This window comes from Amblyomma mixtum, chromosome 5 (genome assembly GCF_055824585.1).
Source record: "Amblyomma mixtum isolate Tamu chromosome 5, ASM5582458v1, whole genome shotgun sequence".
NCBI lineage: Eukaryota > Metazoa > Arthropoda > Arachnida > Ixodida > Ixodidae > Amblyomma > Amblyomma mixtum.
In genome coordinates, this window is record NC_143016.1 from 123,815,592 (window position 1) to 123,843,419 (window position 27,828).

The 27,828-nt window shown below is 48.1% G+C and overlaps 1 long non-coding RNA gene and 1 pseudogene across 3 annotated transcripts in view; one reads left to right on the forward strand and one right to left on the reverse strand.

The window, feature by feature from the left end:
- Nucleotides 1–27,828, forward strand: part of LOC149343594 (uncharacterized) — a 239,145-nt gene that overhangs the window by 161,917 nt on the left and 49,400 nt on the right. The window lies entirely within an intron of this gene.
- Nucleotides 20,514–21,951, reverse strand: LOC149343596 (uncharacterized; annotated as a pseudogene).

Genomic DNA, 27,828 nt, shown 5'->3' on the forward strand with positions numbered 1-27,828 from the left:
TGATGACGGCCGCCTTCAGGTCATCGTATAGCGTGGGCGCAAGAGGTGGCAAGGTGAGGTGCTGGAACAGGCCATACAGAAGACGCTGCTTGGCGAGGTAGTAGCGGATGGCTTTGGCTTGATACGCCATGAATGTAAAAATGGACTCAAGCGTCGCGAACCAGAGGGGTGGGTCATTGACGTAAAAAGGCGCTAAGCCGTGCAGCTCAGGGAAATCAATCTGACTGCAACGGTCGCCTTGGCTGGATGGGGCTGTGTGTGACGTGGCCGTGGCGCGGCAGGTAGCGAAGGACTGGCTGTGTAGGTGAAGTCGGCGTGGTTGCTTGCCTCGAATGTCCGGAAGTCAGCGGTCACCAGTTTTGGAAGAGTTGTCCACATTTATTGAGGAAGCCCGATGACGCTTGGTGAAGGAAGCGGCGGTGAGCTGAACGACGCGTCAGCTCTGGGAGGCAGCCATGGACGTCCACTCGAAGCCTCTCACTTCATCGTCTTCTACACGCTGGCACGTGAGGCGGCGCTAGAGGTGGCACGTGAGGTGGCACGTGAGGCGGCGGGTTTTCTCGGCCCACCTTAATTTTTCTAAAATATGTAAAATTCTTAAGAATAATTCTGTGAATGTGGCTCGAGAACGTAGACGTGTAGAATGCATAAGTACCTTGTAAAATCAATGTGGTATCAGATACTATTATCTTGGTCGGGATATAGGTCAAACTGTAGGGTGTCTCAATGTAAGATTACAGGAGAAGAAAAGGGTAGGGGCTCGAACTTGGCTACACATTGCAAGAGATGCGAAGGCTGGCACCCTTTCCTTTTCGCAACGTGCATTTTGGCAGTAAATGCGGAGATTTTCAGTGACGAATGTGTTGGACTATCTCGATCAGGGGAATGTTCAGGGGGATTTTTGACTCATATTGTCATGTATGTTTATCTGTAATTGCATGGTTTGTGGTGTTGCTTGGCTGCTTTTATATTATTCCCGGTTCAATTCAATAAACTTTAGTCGCGAGTCAGCGCCTGTCCTGTCTCCTTTCTCGTCTCTGTCTTTCGCACTGGTAGACTCACCATGACGCCTCACCTCTGCAGAAATCCACTTCCTCTTCACACTCGAGGTTCAGCACATAATAAGGCAAAGGTTAGTTATTTCCATGAAAAGTTCATGGCTCCATTAACACCTCCTCCTGCTTAGAAGACACGCAAAGTTTTAGTTAGAGTGGACTAAACTAGGAAAGAAGCCCAAAATATTGTTACGTTGCCCGAAGGCTAGTCACAAGCAAGAGCGACCGGAGCACAGGAGGCACCGAACGAACAATCCCGCGCACACCAGTCAGGCACTTCTTTAACATCGTCTCCTGTGAATATCCGTTGCATGGCCCCCCGACCGGAGAAACACCGTCACGGTGTACTGGATGACGTTGAGGGGCATGGCGAGAGGGTAGGCTTTCAGGCGTGAGACGTGGACAATATCACGGTGAAGCTGGCGGATGGAATCGTGCGGGAAGGCCGGAGCGATCTCGTGACAGCAGTTAGCTGGCGTAGGTGGTATGGGCCAACATAACGGGACAGAAGTTTTTGGAGAGGCGGACGCGTTGAGATGGGGACCAAAGCAAGACGAGGGAGCGAGGAGAGAAAGAGACTGTGCGGTGACGGCGGTTGTAGAACTCCTGCTGGGAGGCCTGCGAGGCGAGAAGTCGGGAGTGGTGCAAGTTGGCGTGTGTAGTCAGCACGGGCAATGGCGTCTTTGGCGTATTCAGAGGACGGAACAGCAGGAGTAGGCAGCAGCGTGTCCAAAGGCAATTGGGGCTCGCGACCGTGTAAATAAGGTAAAAAGGGGAGTAACCAGCAGTATCATAGCGGGAGGAGTTGTATGCGAAGGTATATACGGGAGAGCGAGGTCCGAGTGCGGTTGAGACGCTCAGTAAGTCCGTTTGTCTGCTTGTGCTTAGTAGAGCAGGACTGAAGGATGTAGACAACCTTGGAAAGAAAGCAGCGGCCGCGGTCGGTAAGAAGTTGACGGGGAGCACCATGGTGCAATATGAGGTCGTATAGCAAAAGGTCTGCAACATCTGTAGCTGTACTGGTTGGCAGTGCCCGCGGGATCGCGAACGGGTGGCGTAGTCCGTGGCAACTGCAACACATCTGTTGCCGGAGGTGGACTCAGGATTGTAGCGGCGTACGGAGCGGAACAGGCTGGGCCAAAAGAAGCGACGTCGCGCACGGTCGTATGTACGCGATACACGTTCATGAAGGATAGCAGGACGAAGATGCTTGGGGACAACGAGTAGAAGGTTGGGGCCATCCGGATTTAGGCTGCGGCGATTTAAGTTTCCTTCAAAGAGCACAAAGCGCCGAATCGAGGGATCAGACGGAGTGGCATTGAGGCGGTCGATAATTGATCGCAAATCGTCATCGCGGCGCTTTTTTTCGCCCATGTTGGCAAGGACAGAGATAGAAAACAGGTAGGCTTCAGTGGCAGTGCCAATCAAGTCACACTGGCCAATGGGGTAACGGGAGAGGCAGTCGGCATCTTGGTGTAACCTGCCAGACTTGTAAGTCACGGTGTAATCATACTCTTGTAGACGCAATGCCCATCTCCCAAGCCGCCCTGTAGGGTACTTCAGAGAGGATAGCCAACATAGCATCAAACAAAGTGCGCCAAAACTGGTGTGGTGGTCAGCTTGGCGATCAAAGGTAGAGAACGCTCATTCTTGGCCAGGTCCCCAGACGAAGGTGGCGTCTTTTTTCAAAAGGTCGGTGAGGGGACGGGCGAGGTCGGCGAAGCCTTGAGAATCGACGGAAGTACGAGCAGAGCCCAAAGAAGCTTCGGTCGTCGTGGCAAGATCGTGGAAGGAGAAAGTGTTTCGCGGCCCGGATCTTATTGGGCACTTCGAAACGGCACTTCGAGGAGGAGTTAAGCGGGAGGCCTCCACGACGAAGGAGGGGAACAATCGAAAAGGTCTCGAGGTGGGATGAAAATGTAGGCGAAAATACAACGACGTCGTCCAGATATCACAGGCACGTAGTCCACTTAAATTCCTGCAAAAGGACAACACTGCGCCACAACACAGGCCGCCACAACAAGATTAAACCACCAGGGCGGAAAGTGACGTGACGGCGGTGGGCAGAGTTGTTGCCGTTGGTGGCTATTTTGCGCCCAAGTGGCTACTTTTCAACTATTCAACCCTTTCTGGCGATGCAAATTTCAGGATGGCTCCGTGGCTGCTTTCTGACTACATTGAACTTTTATTTTAGCGCATTAACTACACATTTTTTTTTTTTCAAATCACAGCATCCCGCCGGCAGGGTTGGTGCATATAGAGGCACTCGTACGCACAGCTAGGGTCCTTACGTGCGCGGCGCTACTCAAAAGAAACTGACATTTCCTTGGAAAAGATTTATCTATGGTACGGAACCGTGCTAGAGCGCAGGTTCTCGTTGAGGAAATGGCGATACAACTTAGCGGCTTCCAAATTTCTCGTGTGCACTTCAGAGGCTGCATGCCATACAATCCTGATGGCAAAGAAAGCGCGAAGCACAATGAAGCGGCTGCTCCATTTTCATTTTTTTGTGTGTTCTTCCATCGAGCTGCAATCAGAAATGCGCCAACTGCAAACAATCAACGTGAACATGACCGCACGTTATGTTTGAGAACTAAAACAGCTTAAATGACGACCCACTGGGTGGTTCGCTAAAGGATGACAGATTTACTCTCTCAAGTCCGCACTATCTATCCACACGCACTGAACATTTAATAATTCATTGACAAGTAAAATTCAGGTTCTCTTTCCTCGCACCAGAGGTGCCCCGCCAGAGACGGTTTGTTCACTTGAAGACTGAAGCTTTTTCTTCGCACCAGGGGTGCCCCGTCAGAGACGGTCTTGCGATGAGTTGAGATGCAGGGATAAAGCGAATACTTGAAGTTTATGTACAGGTATTTACATTGCATACAAAATTAGGCACTGGAGACACATTAAATGGCAAAACGATATAAAACAACAAAAAGGCGGAACTGGCTAACACTAAGCCCCTACTCAGCATAGCCAAAGATACATAGCACCTGACCTTAGCGCAGAACCCTATTTCTGGCGCCGGAGCCCGGTTTTAAAGACCTCAAGGCCCGGCCCACATTTGTTAGTACCCCATCATTTTACACTCTTCATATGATTGGTTTATCGAGGACATGGCCAGCCCTCCTCCAGCTTCTATAAGGTAAACCACCTTCTCCATATCAAAATAAAACCAAAAACAAACACAAAGCACGTGCGCGAATCGGTACCGCGGGGCGGGGGACACCCCTATTCGCGGCTCATTCGCGAGCGGCCGCGTTCCGAGGAAAGGAGACGCTTCGCTTTGAGCGCCCCGGCCGCCCCCCTCACGCCGGTGGCGACCAATGAAGACGGCAGCTGGCGGGGTCGTGAGGGAGAATTACCGGTCCCGATGACCCCGCGTACACTACCGATCCCTTACACGCTCTTCCCAAGATTCTAGAAAGGGTTCAAATGCCAGCACTGGCACCAACAAAACCAAAAGCAAAAAATGCACACGGGCACCAACACAACATTACGCAAAATGCTTAGGAGCACCAAGAAAACATACGCAAAATGCACACTCACATACAGTGGCATGCCTGCTGTGCGCCGTAACACGTCGTCCAAGTTGGTGGGTTGCACCCAGTTAATTCACCACCCCCAAGTACACACTCGTCCTCGCGAATGGCCGCACATGCACACAGACACTCGCAACCGGAGCGTTCATTGTCACTCATACGAAGCGGCCACGTGAGCCTCCTTGGTCGCACCCAGCGTCCCTGTGTGCGTTCGAGCCAACACGTTTCTCGATCGACACGATTATCCCCTAATGGCCGCTATGCTCATTAGACTGGTGCCACAGCGGGGCAAGTTGGGGATCAAACACGTCCCGGTCCTCAATGGGTCCAAACCCCTGATCAGACAACACACCTAAGGGCACGCTCTCTCCGGCGCGCCGGTACGAACCGCGTGCTGCGCAAGGAGCATATATCAGTCTAAATATATCAGTACGGTCAGTCTTGCTACAATTGATTTGGCGACCTGTAGCACGGAGCGTACTGTTCCTCGCACCGACTTTCAATTTGAAAGCCTCCTTTCAATTTTTCAATTTGGAAGCCCTTGCCTCCTGGTACTTTGCCTCGCTTCGAGCCATTTGCCTCGTTCCTGCAAGGGCAAACATTGAAATTGCCGCTCCCTACTTTATAGGCGCTTGCCGGCTCCACGGCATCATCTGACTCTGAGGAGGCTGTATGAGGTGACTCGTAGTCACTTGATCCGAATTTGCCTTGAGTCAAGTCGTCACGCCATTTCCTGCTCCTCGAAGGACCTGGTCGAAGGCCCCATCGGGTGCGTTCGACAATTGCGCGGCGCTCCGCCCGGTGGGCGCTACAGGCCCACCTCCGTTCTCTGGCTCGAATGGAACGCTCCTGCCATCACTAACTCTACGAGGCACTTCTTTCCACCTGCCCGACACCGTCTGCCGTTGCGGCAACGTTAGACTTCCTCCTGACACTAGCTCCGTCTCGATTGCTCGATTGACACTAGCTCCGTCTCGACACTGCTTGGTCTCGATTGCCCCCGGAACATCGGAATTTGGTTGTTCCTTTTTGTTGCTAGCCACTCGAGGTGGCGGAGGAGCTGTGACATTTTCGCGCCCTTCAGGATTCTCGTTTGCGCTCTCTGCGGCCTTTCCTAACAAAGAGGCGCCCGCGCATATCGCCTGATTGCCTACAGCGATCTGACTGCTTTTTCCTACACTTAGCCTTTATCTTCCAGCACAGGTGGCGTCACCTCTCGGTACTCGGTGCAGTTCCCCCTGGCTAGTTCACTAGCCCTTCTAGACTCCTTGAGCTTAGAGATCTCGAGCTCTACCTGCTGGCGTCTTGCTTCCCTTCAAGACGTATTTAACATCCTGAGGTTTTTCCTCGCGTAGCGGCGCGATTCGACCGTTTACTTTTGCAAGTTTGGCCTGGAGATCCGCTAAACGCGCCTTCGCTAACTCCACCTGGTATCTCACATCGAGTGTGGGTCGGTATAGGTAACCCTCCATACCGCCTTCCGTACCTGTCAACTGTCCTCCCGGCTCGAACACACGAACAAGGACGTGAACAATGCGACGAAGCAAACTCACAGTTTCGATGCGTCGATCCGCACTGCCAGCTCCTTGGCGTCAGAGTCCACCGCCACTTTCACCGGACGCTACGATGACCTCTGTCGCACGCCGCTGGTCCTGTGCACGTTTTCGTCACTTGCTGCTACCCGCCGGTGACCGTCGAGTTCTCAGCGCACTGCCTTCCTTGACCGGACGCCGTCTCGCGTCGCTGGACTACTCCGTGGTCCTTCGCTGTCTCCGGTGGCCGCAGGATCCTGCCCACTGCGCCAGTAAAGATCACAAGTTCTCTACCTTCCTCGCACCATAAGTGCCCCCAGAGACGGTTTGTTTAGATTGAAGACTGAAAAGCTTTTCTTAGCACCAGGGGTGCCCCGTCAGAGACGGTCTTGCGATGAGTTGAGATGCAGGGATAAAGCGAATACTTGAAGTTTATGTACAGGTGTTTACATTGCATACAAAATTAGGCACTGGAGACACATTAAACGGCAGAACGATACAAAACAACAAAAAGGCGGAACTGGCTAACACTAGGGGAGGCCCCTACTCGGCATAGCCGAAGATGCATACCTGACCTTAGCGCAGAACCTTATTTCTGGCGCCGGAGCCCGGTTTTAAAGACCTCAAGGCCCGGCCCACATTTGGTAGTACCCAATCATCTTTCACTCTTCGTATGATTGGTTTATCGAGGACAAGCCCTCCTCCAGCTTCTATAAGGTAAACCACCCTCTCCATATCAAAATAAAACCAAAAACAAACACAAACGCACGGTCGTGCTAGCACGTGCGCGAATCGGTACCGCGGGGCGGAGGACACCCGTACTTCGCGGCGCATTCGCGAGCGGCCGCGTTTCGAGGAAAGCAGACGCTCCGCTTTGAGCGCCCCGGCCGCCCCCCTCACGCCGGTGGCGTCCATTGAAGACGGCAGCTGGCAGGGTCGTGAGGGAGAAATACCGGTCCCGATGACCCCGCGTACACTACCAATCCCTCCTTACAATATATATAAAATTTGCTCCTTGTCGAAAACCGAGAAGGGCTAATTTTTTTTATGTGGCTACAAGACTAATGACATGGCATGGCTTACTTAAGGCTACTTTCAGCTCAAGCTTCGGCTGTTTTTATAATGTGCCCAGCGGCAACCCTGGCGGTGGGCATCGTAGCGCGCTTTGGACCAATCTCGGGAGGCGAGAATACGAAGGCGGGCAAGGCACCGGGACTCTGCGGCGAGACAGTGTGTCAGCAATGGAGGGATCTTCATGAGGCTCGGCTGAACAGGGGGGAGCGGGGGGGGGGGGGGGTGTTTGCGAGCATATACGAATGGGCTGAAAGCCAGGAGACTTATGGCGTGTGCTATTAAACGTAGGTAATGAACGGCAAGATGCTGTCCCAGGGTCAACGTGCATTGACAGAATGTTAGTGATCGTTCGGTTCGTGCGCTCAGTAAGCCCATACGTCTGGGTCTGGTAAGGCGAGGAATGGCGAAAATGTGATGAACGGCGAAGCTGCTCCACGATGTCAGCCGTGAACTGCAGACCACGGTCACTGATGATAACTTTTGGGGGCCCATGGCGTAGAACTATGGAGCGCAGCATAAAAGAGGACACATGATACGCTGTAGACGAAAGTAGGGCTGCCGTTTCGCAATAACGAGTAAGGTAGTCTACGCAAAAAATGCTCGAACGGTGCGGCAGGTGGTGCCACAGGGTGAGAGCTGACCAGCTGACCAGAAAGCTGAAAGCTGACCAGCTAGTGGGGCGCTCACTCAGTCGTAGCCCGCATCTTCGGCCAGTAGAAAGCACGCCTGATTACGGTGGAGCGTACGTGCCGAAACTACCAGGAGGAAGCGCTCTGTAGGTGAATAGTTTTTCTCCGATAGGCAACCATCTTGCACACGGAAGTGGTTTGCACCGGAGGTGTCTTAAGCCTCCGCGAAGAGTGACCGCAGTGTTGAATCTTTCTGCTGTTCCGCTTTGAATGTGGCGAAATCGGGAAAAATCGGTGGCGCTGACGCGACGCAGTTATTGAGAGTATCGATGTTAGACTCCGACTCAGGAAGGGGTAGCCTCGAAAGACAGTCCGCTTCAGCGTGACGGCGACCACTCTTGTTGAAGACAGACGACTGTGTACTCAAAATCTTGTAGCTGGAGAGCCCACCGTGCAAGGCGCCCACACGGACGGGCCTCGAAGGTTAACGAGCCAGCTGAGGGCATGATGGTCGGTGACGATGGTAAACGGGCGTTCGTATAAATATGAACGAAAACGCTGCGTGGCGAAGACGACGGCGAGGAATTCCTGCCCGGTGGCCGTATAAATAGCGCTCCGGCTTAGCGACTTGCATACGCAACAACTTGCTCTTCGAAGCCGCAGTGCTCGACGAGCACAGCGCCCAGACCAAACACTGCTGGCGTCGGATTGAATCTCTGTGGGGGCGAAGGGATCGAAGCGGCAAAGTACCGGGTGGGACGTGTTTAGTTGGCGGAAGGCGGAGTCGCACACAGGGGTCTACTTGAAAGCCACATCTTTCTGAAGCAGACCTGTCAGGGGGTATGCGATGTCCGCAACGTGATGAATAAAGCGGCGAAAGTATATGAACATAAGCCCAAGAAACTTCGCAGCTCTTTGACAGACTGTGTTGGCTTGAACGACTCGACAGCTGCAGTCTTGGCTGGATCAGGTCTGACGCCGTCTTGGTCAACGAGGTGTCCAAGTACTAACGTTCCAGGACGAGATCTAAACGGGCATTGTGCTCACTGAACGTCTTTCCGAAATTGACAACATTGTCTAGGTAGGTAATGCATATTTCCCATTTCAAACCACGAAGTGTATATAAAATCTCTCGAAGGTGGCGGCCAAAATACAAAGGCCGAATGGCATTACATTATTAAATTCATTAAGGCCGTCAGATGTAATAAACGCTGTTTTCTCCTTGTCCGTGGGATGCATTAGAAGAGAAGTAGCAGGCTGAAAAAATGCACAGTCCACGACATCGTCGATTTGAGGGAGGGGCTATACGTCTTTTTTGTGACGGAATTTGACGATAATCCACGCAGAAACGCCATATCATCCTTTTTTCGAACAAGGATTACTGTAGCAGCCCATGGACTTGAGGAGTCTTGTATTACATCTTGGGTTAACATCTCCTGCACTTGTTCATTGATAACCTTGCGTTCAGAGACGGCGACACACGGTAGGGCTTTTGGCGGACCGGATGTGAGGCGCCAGTGTCGACCATGTGCAGGGCCCGAGATGAGGGGATGGAAAATGGGCCGCCCGGCTGTGAAACCTCTAACACAGTGAAGTGTCGCTGGAGAATGCGAAGTAACTGCGACTCGTCGTAATGGCGCTGCTGCGCCCAAGGCATCGGTAACCAGGGCAACGGATACCGCGGCGTGTCGTGACTACATGACGCAAGCTTGAGGCCTTCAGGCAGAACGACAGATTCCGTCGAACATTGTCCACAGTTCAGTGGTTCCGTTCGCGACGGAACCCATGGCATGAGGAACCAAGATGTTCTTCTTCATGCAGTTCAAGTGGTTCGGCTCCACAGTCGGATCAACACGTCGAGAGTGGTTGGTGCAGGAAACCTCTACGCATACACCCGAAGAAGGGAGCAGGACAGTATACTCTCTTCACTACACGAGCCTTCCACAAGGCCAGTGAAGGAACATTTGCCGATGCTGAGTTCACCGGTGTGACAGTCGACGTGAGCGCCACACATCTGCAAAACCTTGAGTCCAAGAATAACGCCGCGCGTCGACCAGGCGAGCACGCCATTTCGGTCATGAACACTTCCTTCTCACACACTCCAACTGCTGGCAAACGGTTCGCCACTCACACCACAAAACTTGACATTTTTGTCCCATCGTACGTCCGTACTGTACGTCCGAGGAGAGACACTTAAACGCTGCACTCATAACTGAAACAGTAGCACCGGTATCCACTAGAGCCGTCTACCTAGGCCTGACACCAGAGGTGGGGTTCCCAGGCAAAGAGGATCTAGATAGAAGAAGCTGCTCGCAACATCCCACTAGATCGTGGCCATTGACGTGTTCCCTCCAGAGAGAGAGACTCTTTAATGAAGAGCAGAGAATTAAGCGGCGTTTAAAAATCGCTGGCATGCTACTCTGCGTAGGGAGGGGGGAATTTGGGAGATAAAGACAGAAGGAGAGCAGAGTGGAAGAGGTAAAAAAAAAACGAAGATAAAATGCGGCCATGAAATGGGTACTAAGGTTGCAATGGCGAGTATTGATGTCACCTAATGGAGTGATCGAGTGCATAGTCCGTCAAATGGGCTGACGAAGTTCACTGCATGAAGAATGCATTAAGGTGACGTGCAAGGGAATTTAAAGCTTATCGAGATGTCCAATGTCTTTTAAATATGTGAATAGAAAAGTTATTGCAAGTCTCTGTTGCCTAAGACAGGTTAAAACTTTGTCCATTGTAAGGGGCACTGAGCATGCAGTGTTCATAGTACGCACGCTCGTTAGCATGTGCAGGGCACTCAAGCAAGATATGCTCCACAGTTTCTATCGCGGCACAGTTGTCACAGTGTGGACTGTCCATTTGTCTAAAACGAGAAGAAAACATATTAGAAGCGATAGACTACAGACCTGCAGTGTGTTCGATACCGGTAGCAAACGCTCGTTCCACATCAAAGGTATGCATTTTGTTCCGTAACATATAACTACTTGCAGGGGTAACACTTCCTGCGGCAGACTTCCAGCGACCTCACCCCCATCGGTCGCGCCGACTAGTATTCCGACGGAGGCGACGAGGGACGACGTCAGGGATCGATGGAGATCGACGAGTGCGGAAAGCTGGAGGCGGTGTCACACACACTTCTATCAGGTGCCGGCGAACGATTCCGCATTTGTGCAGACCATGGGCTGCTGGAATCAGGCGGGTAGGATGGGTACCGAGAAGGAACGGATTGGTATTCCGGCCGCGGAATACCAATCCGCGGTAGAGAAGCCATAGCGGGATGGTTGTCGGCGGGGACAAAATCGGGAGATGTGACCGGGTTGTGACCACAGCGGTAGCACACAAGAGGAGGACCGGGAGCTGGCTGCGCCTATAAGTGATCATACGAAGGACTGGGCCGCAAGTTCTCGTCGTATGTGACCGGCGTAGGCTGATAAAAGCGGGACCACTGTTCCGCGGGGAGTCGCGATATGTCGCTCTGCCGTGGCCCTCGGGGTACCCGGTGCTCCTCAAGGTCCGCTGCGTTAACGACGGCTGCCAGAGTAGAGGGCGTTAGACACACAGGAAGGAGGGAGCGCTGAGGCACTCCGAGTTGCAGCGACCTCGCCAACTCTTCGCGAACGATCTGGCCGATTGTGGAAGCCACATCACATGACGATGGTGTGTCTACGGCTGCCACCGTCGTCACCCCAGCTAAACGTCCGAATTTCGGTGTGATACGACGCATTTTCAATGTCTCAAAAGTGTGGCCGTTCTGGATGACATCAGACACGGGCTCGAGACTTTCTTTTCCGATAAGATTGTAGACGTCTTCGGCAAATCCTTTAAGTAAATGGTCATCTTTGTCTTCCTCTGTCATGGTAGGAGAGACGACCTTGCACAGCTTTCCTCAACGTACGTAGATTTCCTCAACGTACTTGGTACAGGTCTCTCCGTGAAGCTGAGCCCTCTGTGCAAGCATTTGTTTCGCACGCTTCTTCTTCGCGACTGAGTCACCGAAGCATTTCTTGAGCTCCTCAATCCTCGTGGTTGTCGAACCATGTTAGGGTCGTGTCGGTTAGGAAAAACACTACGTTGGCAAGCCGGGCGGAAGAGTTTTCCACTTGTTGTAGCGGCTCACCCGTAGGTAATGGGTGAGCCATTTATCGACGTCATCGCTGGATGAGCCCGCGAACGACCGTAGCTCCCGGTAATGTTACCACGAACTGCTGAGAACAGACAGACCTCGGAGCGTCGTCGTTCAGGGACATCATGGGCACAGAAGGTGGCAGACCAACAATGCGACGACTGCGGCGAATGTAAAGCTGCGAATCGGTCTTGGGGGAACCTGTATACCCGGCACCTCCAACAAGCAGATATATGAGCACGAGACACCCCACCCACCTCGTTCTCTTCTGCGTAGTCAGCGAGGCCGACCAAATAGCGGTGGCTCAGCGGTTATGGTGCTCGGCTGCTGACCCGAAAGACGCGGGTTCGATCCCGGCCGCGGCGGTTGAATTTCTTTGGAGGAGAAATTCTAGAGGCCCGTCTACTGTGCTATGTCAGTGCACGTTAAAGAACCCCAGGTGGTGGAAATTTCCGGAGCCCTCCACTACGGCGTCTCTCATAGCCTTAGTCGATTTGGGACGTTAAACCCCCATAAACCTAAGCCAAACTAAATAGAATAGGCATCGGCCCTTCATGGGCGTCACAATACTTACTATAGGGTAACTTAAACTGCGTTTCGTTAACCTCAAGAGGGGATTACGAAACAATCCATCCAGTTTTTTGTAGAAACTTTTCTGCGTGGCCCTTTTTTTCCACATCCATAAAAATTCTGCGAAATATGAAAAAAAAACGTGCTTGCCCTCTTGCGCAACGGTATTGTGCGCTGCCAGGCTTCTCCTGAGTGAACGATGCTGCGCGCTCACCGTCTCGAAGCGACCGGCAACGCCGCTCTCAGCATAATATTGAAAGTATGCCAACACATTCTTCCTTAACATGGTGAGCACGCGCCGCGATCTGCGCGATAAGCTCTATAAGCAGGCCATCGAGAGGCAATTCAGATGGAGCTTCATTCAGCTATCGCATAGTTAAAACAAAAAGAAGGAAAGCAGTGAAATCGCATAAGGTAGCCTGCATTTTTTTATTTTTGTCATTTTTTCGGCCCATCGAACTGAGCACCGGCAGACCACCACCACCATCACCTCAACTGGGCACGGTGAGCGCACACGCTTCATTCGTTCAAAACACGGTTGAGAGCGCTGGTAGTGCATAAGCGCGCTCTCAGGCTTTCCATCTCAGATTTCGCGGGCTTTTTTAAGCATGAAATGCTTTTAGCTCCCGTTGTCGGCAGTGTGGTGACGTCACGCCGAGACCGAGAGCCATCATCCGGGCACTGAAATCCACTCATCCGGGCACTGAATTCCAGTCATCCGGGCACTGAAATCCACTCATCCGGGCACTGAATTCCAGTCATCCGGGCACTGAAATCCACTCATCCGGACACTGAAATCCAGTCATCCGGGCACTGAAATCCAGTCATCCGGGCACTGAAATCCACTCATCCGGGCACTGAATTCCAGTCATCCGGGCTCTGAAACGAGAACATCCGGGCACCTACGCGACCGGCATGCAAGCGCCGGTTGGTCTCCAAATGAGACAAAAAACTGCTGCCAGTGCCTTCTCAATGTTTATCAAGATATCAGTGGAGCTGTGGGTTTGATAATGCACGGAATTATAATTTCCGATTTCTAATAACGCGTGCAAAAAGCACATAAATGCCACGTTACACTTCGTTGTCATACGTGATCCGGGGGAGAAGCGCTGCGTTCAAAGGGCAAGGCATCGCGCCGAACGGGTGGTGGCGTTCCTCCCTTTCTTTACGGTGCGGTTCGGGTGTCCACCGAGATGGCAGAGAATTACTGCGCCATTTCCTTTCCTCAAAAAACCTTGCGTTCAAATGGCAAGGCATTGCGCTGAACGGGTGGTGGCGTTCCTCCCTTCCTGTACGGTGCGGTTCGGGTGTCCACCGAGATGACATTAGGCCCGTAAACATTTCATGCTTACTCTACTCTCGTTTACGGGAGAGGCAGAGATTTTTTTTAAATGCCAGTTAGATATGTTAATGCAAAAAAGTGCATCGGCTCTTCCTTAAACCTCCTCTACAACTTCAGGGAACGCCCGTAACCGTAAAATTAATAATAGTAAATTTGCATAATTTATCCGACCCAATTATAATTGGATAATTAAGCTAAATTTTTAAAAATTCTCTGGGGAGCGCCACACGACGGGACATTATATGTCATTGGTTTCGACTAGCTCCAGTGAGCCACTGTTTTTCAATCCTTGGTTCCTGTTACTTTAAACACCCTGCATAGCCTTGATATTGTGATGGAGTAGTTGCGCTCGGCGGCCGAAGATGGCTAGCGTATGCAATGACGCGTTCGTGGCCCTGCTGCTGTCGCGCGGCTAACACGGCACCACTCCTGGGTCCACTGGCGTCTGTGCGAACTTCAGTAGATTTCGACGGGTCCAAATGGGCTAAAATAGGCGGTGTGGTCAGGAAGGTGAGGAATGTTGAAAAGGCTTTCCACTTGGACGGGGGGCCCCAGGTAAATGGAACGTCGTTCTTCAGGAGGTCTGTGAGTGGACGGCCGATAGCAGCGAAATTTCGAACAAGGCGGCTGGTAATGGTTTCCATCTTTCTGAGTGGTAAAGGGCTCGCTTTTTTTGCGAACGCGATAAGTTTGTCCAAAACTGACTACGTACGTGTTTTTTCTGCCGCATAAATGTGCTGCTTGAGAACTATCAGGGAAGCCGTAGTAAAGGACTCCAGAAATTTCGTAGGGCCTTTTAACGTGCACTTACATCGTATTGTACATGGGGCTCTATAATTTCCCCTCCATCAAAATTCCACCGCCGCGGCTGGGATTGAACTCGCGCCTTTCGGGTCTGTAGCCGAGCATCATAACCACTGAGCCGCCACGGCGGCTCCAGCATAAGGAGTGCTGGTCGCTCTCCACACAGATTACCCGTCGCGGAATAGGTAGTCTCGGAACGGTGTTCCGCTCGCATAACTGATGAAACTTTAGGCCAACATTGCTGGCAATCAGTGTGGATGTCCGTGGCTGCGTGCTCATCGAAATTGGTTTGGTTTGGTGTTTATTTTCTTTAATAATGAAAGGGGAAGCCAAAGCGAAAGGCGGTAGGCTTGACTAGGCCTTGGCTCTCTGGTACAGGCGGCAGCACAGACCTTTAGCGCCTATATAGGGTAAACAATGACACCAATTAATAGAAGAACAATATGACACAAACAAGCATGAATTGAATACATCAATGACACCAAATAATATAACAATATGAATGACACAAGAAAGCATGAACTGAATATATCACCTGACACCTCAATCAGAAAATACAAATAAAGCAGCAGCAGAGAGAAGACAGTGACAAATCTTATGCAGCAGGACGTTTACATGTAAACGAAGCCAGTAGTCAAAAACATATATATATCGAGTATGGGCCACAAAACTGTAGAAGTTTGGTTGATGAAAAGTGGCACCTGGAAAGTTATATTCTGTTTCCTGTTGTTAGTTTTTTTCGTGTTCTCAGATGATACATTATGGCAGGCCTGCCAGGTAGAGTGGCATTCAATCTGTTACGGGAATATACCGCAGTAAACGAAAATAATAAATTTGTTGTGCCGGTAGAATAGCATATGGTTTGTATTCTGTAGGCAAATCTTGCGGTCTCCCATAATAGCCTTCAATGGCTCTGACCTATTAAAGTTGCCATAGTTCCCCAAACAAGAGGGCTGTATTATATTTTGGGAAAAAAAGGAGCATAATGAAATCTTGAGGCAAGTGCGTATTAAGTTACGAATCTTATAAAGACATCCTACAGTTTTACTGAGATCTTTCACTAAATTTAATGCACATTCTTATGAAAGAGCCAAACACCTAGAAATCTGTCGTTGAAGACGTGTTATAATATTGTTTTTATATTTTAGAACTATACAGCACATTGTTCATTAGAGTTGATAAGCCTAAATATTATGTGTGTGGTTTTCGTGAGATTCAGGCCAAGTTTATTTGCCATCAACCAATTCTCTAACCTACTTAAATAATCTCTGACTCTTTTCTGTGAAAAGCCCCGCCGCGGTGGCTCAGTGGTTACGGCGCTCGGCTGCTAGCCCGAAAGACGCGGGTTCGATCCCGGCCGCGGCGGCTGAATTTCGATGGAGGCGAAATTCTAGAGGCCCGTGTACTGTGCGATGTCAGTGCACGTTAAAGAACCCCAGGTGGTCGAAATTTCCGGAGCCCTTCACTACGGCGTCTCTCATAGCCTCAGTCGCTTTGGGACGTTAAACCCCAATAAACCAAACCAATCTTTTCTGTGAAAAAGACATTAGTATCATCAGCATACATTATTGGTCCTTGGAGAACACCTATTCATTCATACTAGTAGTGGAAGAGCAATGATGAAATCCAGAGGTTTATTATACAACACACTCCATACTCAAGAAATAAAAAGTGTATATTTCCAACATAAAATATTATCAGCTATTTTGTCTTTGATGGTTACCAATGCTTGTTCTGTAGATAGACTTTTGCATCCTGAAACCATATTGCGAGCTAGTGATGCTGTGTTTATGAAAGAAGCTTTCGAGCCTAGTGTTTATTGCTTTAGATAACACCAGTTTCCACCCTTTTATGTACGGGACACACACAAGCTTTCATTAAGTGATTTGGGAACGTGCCGGTTGTAAGAATAAGGTTAGCAATGTGGTCTTACCACGCGCTTCACGGGAGAAGCTTTAATACCGCCATGCTCTGCCGATGTGTTTGTTGTCTTTTAAGTTTCTGATTAAACCAGCTACTTCAGTGGCAGTTACATAATAGAAGGTGATAGTCTTTGGTAGATTTGGTCATTTAGATCAGAGCCAGTCAGTCATTAATCCGTTTGCTGTAACCATTTCTTCCTGCTCAGCTACTTAGTTGCCATCACACTATCTTAGCAAAGAGATCAGTGTTAATAGTTTAAGTAAATTTGTTGTACACTTTATTCCTGGTTTTATTTTATCATACAATGTTTTATCATGGTTTTCTCTTTCAGCGGAAAAATTTCTTTATAGCATGCCAAAAATTTAAAAATAAAACCTTTGTAGGCAATATTTACATGGGTCATCTCGTATATGGTGTCCCAGGAAACATTGTCAACATATGACATGAATCTATCTAAAGACTCTTTATTAATATCTCTAGCCTTATAAGTTATCACAGAAAATTTAGGTTTATATAATCTAGCAAGAAAAAATAGGAAACTGGCAAATGATCACTGATGATGAAGATGATGATGATGATGATGAGCAGATGCAGTTACATGCTATGTATGAAAAGACAAACGGAAGCTTGGTGGATGCTAGGAATTCCAAAATATTTTCTAAGAACCGGTAATGATCGAAAACTCGTTTATGACCTGTGTGGATAACAATGATTCAACATTTGCAGTCATGATCGAAAAATCTTCGATGACCCTGTGTGGATAGCAATTTTTGACGTAAATTGCAAACACCAACGTCTTGCCACTCGACCTAAGAAGAAAAATATAATTGTAACCGGAAAGCGAAACGTGATCGTGGTTAGTGGTCAGCCAAATCTCTGTAAAAGACTACATCAAATTTTATTTTTAAAGGTTCCAAGGATAATTTCATACAGCCGCCCTTATTTTTCATGCTACGAACATTGAGATGAATTGCAGAAAATCTAGCTCTCTCTGACCAATAGGAGGAAAACAACACCAACAGTTTTCGTACCAGCAAAACGCATCTTAAGCACTCATCTTGTCTAAATCAGACAGATATTGAATCTTTAGAACATCACCCGTCTCATTCGTGCGCGCAGGCACTTGCGAGATCTTTTTCATCGGAACCAAGTGTGTAACTATGATATTGGTCTCATCAGACTTCTGGACCCTGTGACAGGTATCAATATCGTTCTCAGAGACCGGTTCCTCGATTAGCTCACCGTTTTTCATCACTATGTTCTCGGTGCTTTCTCCTGAATACACACCTTTTATCTCTGCTCAAGCTCCTTTGCGTCAGTCACCTGTTTTCCTGTCACAGACTTTCATTGCATTTCAAGAGTTCGCTGACCTCTTGTCTGAGCGCTTTCACTTTTTTATTTTTTTTATTTAAACATACTGTCAATCCCCAGAGGGATTGTAACAGGGGTGGGTACAGAAAAACAATTTTACAGTATTATTAACAAAGAATTATACCAGAGAGAGCGACACAATCGACTGGTTAAATTAATACAGGACGTGTCAAAGTATATGTACAAGGAATTCAAGAGGCAACACAGAAAACTTACTGTGTTTCAAAATACATAAATAACAATGGTAAGTACACAATTTGTAAAAATTAGGATCATAAAATACATGCAAGTAATGCAGCATCAAACAATGAAAGCAAAATGATCAATGTAATAATAACACAGATATCATACAATAGTTTTACTCTGCGTTTGGCCACAATAGCGCTTCTTCTACAAGCTGGGTAAACTTTTCAGGCGAGCTTTGTTGTGCAATTATTGGATCAAGTTTGTTCCACTCGCGCACTGCGAGAGGAAAAAAGGAGTAGTGAAAGGCGTTGTTTTTACACGAGAATTCCTGAATTGTGAGAGCGTTTGTGGCGTGTGTTTCTAGAACGGTTGATACTAACAAAGGTTGATACAATTGTTAAGCAGTTCAAATAGGAACTTCAAGCGGTGTACCTTGGCTCGGTTAGTCAGCGTCGGAAGGCCTGCGAGATGTAGTAGTTCAGTTGGGGAATCGGTGCGGCGGTACCTGTTGAATATGAAACGAACAGCCTTGCGCTGCACGCTTTCTAACATGGTTACATCGTTTTTCACGTACGGAAACCAAGCTATGTTGGCGTATTCAAGAACTGGGCGAATAAGGGTGACATATGCGAGTTGCTTAGTGCAGGGAGCAGAATGACGCAGCATACGTTTGAGAAAAAACAGTTTGTTCGTAGCTTTTTTTGTGACGTTTTGAACGTGCGTTAACCAGTTAAGATCGATACGCCCAAGTACCGATACTCTTGCACTTTAATTAGTGGGACGTTGTTGAGGCGATATTCAAAATTTAACGGTGTCTTTTTCTTGCTAATTGTCATGGAAACTGTTTTGTCTGGATTCATAATCATCTGCCATTTATTGCACCATTGCGAGACACGATTCAGGGCGTTGTTAAGGTTTACTTGGTCATTGGAATTTTTAATCTCTTGATAAATCACGCAATCATCTGCGAATAGGCGAACTTTGACATTTATATCCCTGGCTACGTCGTTAATATAGAGTAGGAATAAAAGCGGAGCAAGTACTGAGCCCTGTGGGGCGCCGGATAGAACAGGAACCGTGTCTGAAACGCATTCACCAAGCTGTACAAACTGGTAGCGATCTGCAAGATAGTCACTAATCCACCGAAGAATCGGGCCGTCTCCAAATAAGTTCTCTAGTTTAAATAACAATTTCACGTGGGACACCCGATCAAAGGCTTTTGATAAATCTAAAAAAATAGCATCAATTTGTGGCTGGTCGTTAATGCCTAATGCGAAGTCATGAAGGGTTTCAATTAGCTGGGTAACGGTAGATAGGCCGGATCTAAACCCATGCTGGTATGAATTAAGTAGATTGTGTTCTTCTACAAACTGGGTCATGTATCTAAGTATTATATGCTCCAGTAATTTACAGCACGTGCAGATCAGTGAAATGGGACGATAATTAGTCGGTGAAGATGAGTTGCCTGACTTGTGCACGGAAGAAAGAAATTTACTGACTGGTTCCGCATACCGTCTCAGAAAAGCATTTGGGATTCCGTCCGGTCCGTTGCTTTTCTTCTCGTCTAGATTCAGCAGAAGCGATAACAGTCCGCTCTCAGATATAATAGGAACGCCTGGCAGATTGACGTGGGCGGTAGTGCTGGGCCTGCTTACAGGAAGCTGGTTGTCGTCTAAATTGACTGAAAGTACCGGTTGAATGAATTTGCCTTTTCTCTGCCTTCCTGGAGAGATACCGGCGGATGAGGGTTTGGACGTTGATTTATATAATGCCAAAACTTATACGGGGCTGTTTTGATAAAATTGTTTAATGTGCTACTGCAGAAACGTTCTTTCGAGCATTTAATTTTACTCTTAAGTGACTTTGTTAATTCCTGGATCCGCAATTGGTAGGCTGGGACAGCTCGTAACTTGTTAGATTTGCGTAGCCGTTTTATTTTGCGCTTCGTATGTATTATATCACGCGTGATCCAAGGATTTTGCTTACGGATGACCTTTTTTGTTGAGGGTACAAAACTGTCAATGCAATGCCCAATATGAGCTTTGAATTGAATCCAGGCCTCGTCTATGCTGGTTTGTTCATTGGTGCAGAGATCATAGAAGTCTGGAAATTCGTGAGCAATGTATGTAAGTATGGCTGCGTCATCTGCTCTATTAAATACGTGTACACTTTTAAATGGACGATGAGAGCGAATGACATTCGGTAAGGGCAAGGTGCACACCACCAGTTCATGGTCAGAAAGGCCTTCATGTGTATGAATGTTAATTGTACCGCGGAGGAAGTGGTCTGTAACAAATATTAATTAGGTCGAGAATTGTTCTGGACGCTCCCTGGATGCGAGTGGGCGTGGAAACAAGCTGACTTAGGTTAAATGTGAATAAAAAATCAAGCATTATGGAGCTTGCCACAGTTCCTGAACCCAGAGAGCTCCAGTCAATTTCTGGAAAGTTAAAATCTCCTGCCATTAGTATCCTGCTGCCAGACATATGCTTTAACATGTAATCAAACAAGGGATCTAGGTACGAGTTTTCTGCGTTTGGTGGCCGATAAACAACGCCAACGTGTGCGATACCATTTGTCAGATAAATCTTACACCAAACTGCTTCAACTGTTGGAACGTCCGGCATGACTGAATATTTTATGTCACCTTTCATAAGCAGAGCGACGCCCCCTCCTTTTGATTCTCTGTCTTTTCTTACAATTGTGTAGCCCGGCGGCACAATTTCACGGTCTGAAATGTTTTTGTGCAACCATGTCTCTGTAACTGCGACAATATCGGGTTTAAAAGCCAGCACAATAGCTTCAAGTTCATGTGTTTTATTTGTAATACTGCGTGCATTTAAGTTGAGTACAGTTATTGACGTTTGCTCCTGGTGATTCGCTTTCCGGTGTTGCTTTGATCTTCGTTTTTTGGCTCAACTGGAACAATGTCACTGCTCTCACTATCCCACGTGAAGAGCTGACCATTTATTTTCACTTTGTCATATACCAGAGATACCTTTTCTTTTCTATCACGGTGTTCTTTAGTGCGGTCCCATAATTTTTTCCTAACATTCCTTACAGCAAGCGAAAAATCTTCTCCAATGGAGAAACCGGAATCTTTTAGTTTAGAACATTGTTTAAGAATGCTAAGTTTGTCTCGGTAGTCAAGAAACTTCATGATTATAGGCCTAGGTCTAGTTTCGTTGTCTTTACTTGGTCTGCCCAGACGATGAATTCTTTCAATGTCTGTCTTTGTAAATTCCAAGTATATCCTCAAAGACCGTTTTCGTGACAGTTTCATGCAAAGTGTCTGTAGTTTCATCCTCCTGCTCCTTAACACCATAAATGATTAGATTAGAGCGACGGCTTCTGTTCTCAAGCTCATCGATTTTGCTGGTCATGGCAGCAAGGTTACGTTCTAATTCCGTAACTTTCCTGGCGCACTCCGTGACTTGCTTTTCAAGCCCACTAATTTTTGCAAGCTTCTTTTCTATTGCAATAAGCTTCTGGTTGGTTACAGCTTTACCTTTCTTAATTTCCTGAATATCTTCAGCAATTATCTTCAGCTGTTCAGCAATCGTTTGGTCAATAGGGCCGGGATTTTCTTCGATATCACCGCTAAGCAAAAGCAGATATCGGAGCGACACAATCACATTCAAGAGCAATTCACAAAGCGGCTGTAGGCACGGCAGCAACAGCAAGCAGACGTTGTTACTTCTAAATGATTTCCCGTAACGTTTGCTCACCTGTACAAAAAATGCGAACGGGTTGGTGACGCTCATCTTGGCGTTGCCGCCGCGCCCACTGCCGATTGATTGTAAAACATTTTATTCGCCGGGAAGAGCTTGGCAAGAGGTCGCGTTAAGTGGTCGAGAGTACATAGCCCTCGACGACTTTGTCAGCCCACTCCACCGCCAAAACTTGCGTTCTGGGGTCAGAGCTAGCCAGCACGGTCTCCCACCGCTCGAGAGAAGGAGCTGTAACTAGATCACCCGGAGGTGGCTCTATTTTGCAGTCCCACAGGATGTGATCGTAGGTAGCACGTTGGCCACAGTGTTTGCAGTTTGGGTTGTAAAGATCTGGATAAATGTGCGCGAGGAGTGATGGGGTGCGTATCGATCTCGTCTGTAGACGACGCCACGTAACCTCTTGTTCTTTAGTAAGTCTTTTGTCTGGAGGGGGGAAAATTCTCCGCTCTAGTTTAAAATGATTGGTGAGATCATGATATGTGATCATGGAGTCCTTCGTGAAATTCAGGGAGCCAGACTCATCCACTGCCCGGTCGACGAAACCTCGGGCTTTATTGTGGGCTGCCTCGTTCCCCGGATTCCCCGAATGGGCTGGGACCCATATATATCAATTGGGAATAATTTGGTGAGAATTTGGTTACGTTAAGGATTCTAAGGGAGATGTTTGTAATTCGCCCTTTAGCGAAATTATTGATACCCATTTTGGAATCGCTGAAGATGATGCTCCCTTGGGTATGCGCTAGGGCGAGGGCTATAGCCGCCTCTTCTGCCGTTTCAGAGGATTTCGTTTTGATTGTCGCCGAGACGATGTGGTCACCATTCTCGTTCACAACCACAATTGCAAAGGCATTGGTATTTTTGTATTCTGCCGCATCTACATAAAGTGTTCCAGCGCACTGTCTGTATTTGTTATGTAAGGCTTTGGCTCTTGCTTGTCTTCTACCCTCATGGTGTACGGGGTGCATGTTTTTGGGGAGTGGTTTGATTAGTAGGGCCGTCCTATAGTCGCGGGGTAAGTCTACTTTAGCATCGTTATTCGTAGGTTGAAAGTTAATTCCGAGCCTGGTAAGAATACTCCTGCCAGTTCTGGAATTGGCTAATCGCGCTGTTTGAGCCATTAAATGGGCTTCTTTCAGTTCGTTGTAGGTGTTATGTATTCCTAACCTCATAAGCCTTTCGGTTGAGGCATTTAGTGGGAGTCCTAACGCAGCCTTATAGGCCTGCCGTATCATACTATCCAATTTGTCCTTTTCTGCTTTCGAAAATTTGAGATAAGGGGTGGCATAAAGTATCCTGCTTAGCGCAAAGGCCTGCACTAGTCGGCATAAATCTCTTTCCCTCACCCCTTGTCTGCGGTTAGCTATGCGGCGGATTAATCGCGCCGTCGCTTCTACCGTGCGTTTTAGCTTAGTGAGTGTGTCAGTATTCTTTCCATTCGTTTGTAAATACAACCCCAGTATTCTCATGGTCTGTATCTCTTTGACAGATCGTCCATTAACATAGACGTTTATTTGCGGGGGGGATGTCGTGGTACGCCTAGCTCTTTGTTTACGACGGATCACGAAGAGTTCAGATTTTTGCTCAGAACAAGTGAGGCCGGATTCCCATGCGCATGCATCAATGATGTCCACTGCTGCTTGGAGTGTGTCTTCTATGTAGCCTTCGCATCCTTTGGTTACCCAAAGTGTGATGTCATCTGCATAGAACGTGTGATGTAGGTCTGGTATTTGTGCCAGTTTGGGGGGAATTTTGATGAGGGAGAGGTTAAAAAGGAAAGGGGACAGGACGGAGCCCTGTGGCGTTCCTTTACTTCCTAGTGTGATTGGGGCAGACTCTATTGTTCCGACCGTTATCACTGCTGTTCTGTTAGTGAGGAAGGATCGGATGTAGTTGTACGTCCTTTCTCCGGGGTTGATTTCTGACAAGTTTGTCAAAATGGCTTTGTGGGTGACGTTGTCGAAAGCTTTAACAAGGTCTAAACCCAATATTGCTTTCGTTCCTGTTCCCTCGTCAGCTTCAATTATGTCCTTGTTAAGCTGCAAGAGTATGTCCTGGGTAGATAGTTGGGCCCTGAATCCTAACATTGTTTCAGGTAGGAGGTTCATGTCCTCCGCATAGTTTTGGAGCCTATTGAGGATGACATGCTCCATGAGTTTGCCTAGGCATGATGTTAATGAAATTGGGCGTAGATTCTCAGTGCTGAGTTTCTTACCCGCTTTAGGAATAAAAGTGATTTTCGCGTGTTTCCACTCTGGTGGTATGTTGCCTGCATGCCAGTATTTGTTCATAAGGTCTGTAACCGCCGCGATCGACGTTGCGTCTAAGTTCCTGAGAGTCTTATTTGTTACTTTGTCTGGTCCCGCCGCAGTGTTGTCCGCAGTTTTCCAATTGCGTACCAGACCTCTGCGTCTGTGATGTCTGCGTCTAAATTTGGATTTGGAGTCCCCCGGTAGTCTGGTTGAGTGGTACCATCATCCGTGTTTAGATAACGTTCTGCTAGCTCTTTGATTAGGTCTTCAGTTGTACCCTCATATTTATGTATGAGTCTGTACAGTTGACTTTGTTGCACGGGACGTGTTTGTTCTGGGTCGAGCAGGTGTCTTAGAAGATGCCATGTCTTCTTATTTCCGAGCTGCCCATTGACGCTTTCACATATTTGGTTCCATTGTTGTTTTTGGAGAGTAAGTGTATGTTCCTCGATTTGCCTCTCGATTTCAGCGATCTTTTTGCGTAGTCGCTTGTTGTGTTTTTGCTTCTTCCAGCGTTTTTGGAGGCCTTTTTGTGCCTGCCACAGGTGTAACAGTTTTGAGTCTGCAATCTGCTCCTCCTTCTCAACTGGCACCACAACGCTAGTGGAGCTGACATCCTCATTCAGGGAGATAACCCAGTCGCTAAGGTTAGAGATCTCCTTTGGAGCTGTTTTGTCGCGAAGTTGCCTGAACTTGTCCCAATCCGTGGTTCGTATTTCTTTTGCTTTGTTTTTAAGTTTTGTCGTGGGGAAGGTGATGCTAAGGATGAAGTGATCACTACCAAGGTTTTGCCCGGTGTTGACCCACTTTGCGTCCTTGACGTTTTTAGAGAGGGATAAGTCTGGAGATGTGTCTACACATACACTGTTACCCATGCGTGTTTGGTCGCTCGGGTTGTTTAGCGTTGTGAGCCCTAGTGACTGTATGATTTGCCAGAGCAGGTTCCCTTTCGGAGTTGCTTTGGTATATCCCCATGCTGGGTGTTGAGCGTTGAAGTCTCCCACAATTATTAGTTGAGCCCTAGCAGCCAGCTTTACTGTGTTTATCAACAAGTGTGGGAGTCCATTGCCTTTGTTTCTGGGCGGGTTGTATACATTAAGGATGAAGAGATTTGAGTCTCCTTTTTGCCTTGGTACTATTTCAAGTAGGGTGTAATCTTCTTCCGAATCATTTATAAAATGTTGAATTGCGGTGATATTTCTATGGCCCACTGCCGAAGGATCCGGCGAAGCCGCATTTTATACTGGATGGTCCTGATGTCCGTGTCGATGCGTTTGTGGTTTCCGTTGATAGCCGCGTGGTGCCATACGAGATATGATAGTCGCGCTGGTGAAAAGTGGCGGGTCGAAACGCTGGGATCCCTTCATCGCCTCCAGTAGTCCGAAGAATGGTCACTGACGCTTGACATGCCGATGGCGGCGCCTCTGGTAGCAGCAGCAATCCAAGAAAAACCTGTACAAAAAATGCGAACGGGTTGGTGACGCTCATCTTGGCGTTGCCGCCGCGCCCACTGCCGAAGGATCCGGCGAAGCCGCATTTTATACTGGATATAATCACTTTTTTTTCGCAACACGTGTCACTACAGTACATGATGCTATCCTTCACGTAGCGCAGTATGACTTTCTTCAAGTTTGGCAGCAGTGCGCCGACTGGGTCAAGGTACGATCGCTATAGAAGTAAATCACTTACCTCCAAAGGCAGTGGAGATTTAGAGCGATGGGTTCGATGTGCGTACTGCTGCCGAACTGAAGAGCAGATCGATGTGGCTTAAACAGATCGCAGCAGACAGAGCTTCGATACGCCTATCACTGCAGTCGTGCGGTGATCGTGCGGAGACGATATGCCGCCAAGGTCAAGCTTCTCGGCAGATAGATGAATGGCGCCGTAGTGATACACAACATACACTGTAAAAAAAAATGCTCCACAGTACAGAGAAACCCGCTGGTAATGCGTTGCCGGAGGGTTTTCCGCAACATGAATACAGCGACTCCGTCCGACGGTTGTCACATTCTTGGTAACGGAAAGTTACGCTATGCTATTCACGAGAATGAAATCGTTTCTTTGCAACGAATGCTTCTTTCTGTTGTGTTCTTATTAAAGGTCCCGTAATGTGTATGCATACTTCCTCCGTTCATTTGGAAGTCATCTGATCTAGAACGGAAATAATCTAATCTGCATTGTAATTATGTACTATCGAGAGCAAAAATAACAGACCCCTGCCAGCGCGTGCCAATCCGCGCCAAACTGCATGCGAGCACCGCCTGACGAAGCGCTCCTAGTGCCGAGACCAGCGCAGTGGCGTGCGCCCATCTCGAGGAGCGCTATGCATTGCGTGCCACTGCGCTCGTCTCGGCATCTGGAGTGCTTCGTCAAGCGGCGCTTGCATGCAGTTTGGCACAGATCAGCATGCGCTGGCAGGGGTCTGTTATTTTTGCTCTCGATAATACTTTCAGTAGTACATGCACATGCATCTGTGTATAGCTTCTGCCCAGAATGTTCACTGCAGATATAGCAGTCCAGAGGCCGAGGAAATAAGTATTATGTACAAGACTTTCATGCATATTATGTATTGCACACGTACAAAGAATGCAACTTAGAATGAAAGAGTGGCAAGTGTTTGGTTGAGTACAAGTACATACGTTTTATTTTCATGACAAATTGCACACATTGTACCTCAAAACATTGCTGTCGGATTCATCTGAAAAGATAAAAAAATCCTCATTTAGTAGCCACACAACGCCTATTATAAATTTCACAAATACATTTGAACCATTTGCTATTGAACAATCGGCTTTCGTAGAAGCTTGCAAAAGCCATTTACTGAGAACCAAACCAACGTGATTCATTGCCTAAAATTCATTTCTCATAACAGTAAACAGCCAAAACCACAGGGCAAGGAAGAAGCAGACAAAATGCGCTTACTCGGACACCACTGTGTGCATGAAAGTCTTTACGGTTGTCAACAATTTTGTGCAAATAGAAAGTAGCTAAGGATGGGTGCCAAATACAATTCAATGCAGATGCTTTTCATTACATAGTACTCAATGCACAACTTAGCGAGCAAGGAACATTGATAACACCTGAAAAAGGCCAGACACTTGCCGACAAGCATGATGATGATTGTGATTTTTGATGGCGCGAGGGAATCTGAGGACAAAGGGCACCATGGCACAAGGTATTTTCTTCATCTCAAGGTGGGGCAATGAACCATTTGGCAGGCATTTCACCCTAAAGAAGACGAGCACCAGGTGAAAAGCTTGTACCCATTGGATTGGTGGTTACCCAGCCCTTGCGCACAAGCAATCAGGAAGCATACTTCCCCGAAACCTTATGCTTTCAGTCATAGTTTCCATTATCTCAGTATCTGCAAGAAAATGTACTAATCTCTGATGTGCCTCACAAGGAGCAGATGCTTAAGTTTCCACAAAGGGCTCTGCAGAAATTTAACCGAAGGCTGCTGCTATGTTAAACTTTTTAAAATGATGGCCCAGGAAGACAAAGTGTCGTCATGTGTCTGATGTAGAAAAAGGATGAAGGCATGAATCTTTCAGCTTCTTCAACAGCTGTGATGTGTTTGTAACTGGTATTGCTTGGTTTGGTTTGGTTATTAGGGTTTAACGCCCCAAAGCAACTCGGGCTATGAGGGATGCCGTGTTGAAGGGCTCCGGAAATTTCGACCACCTGGGGTTTT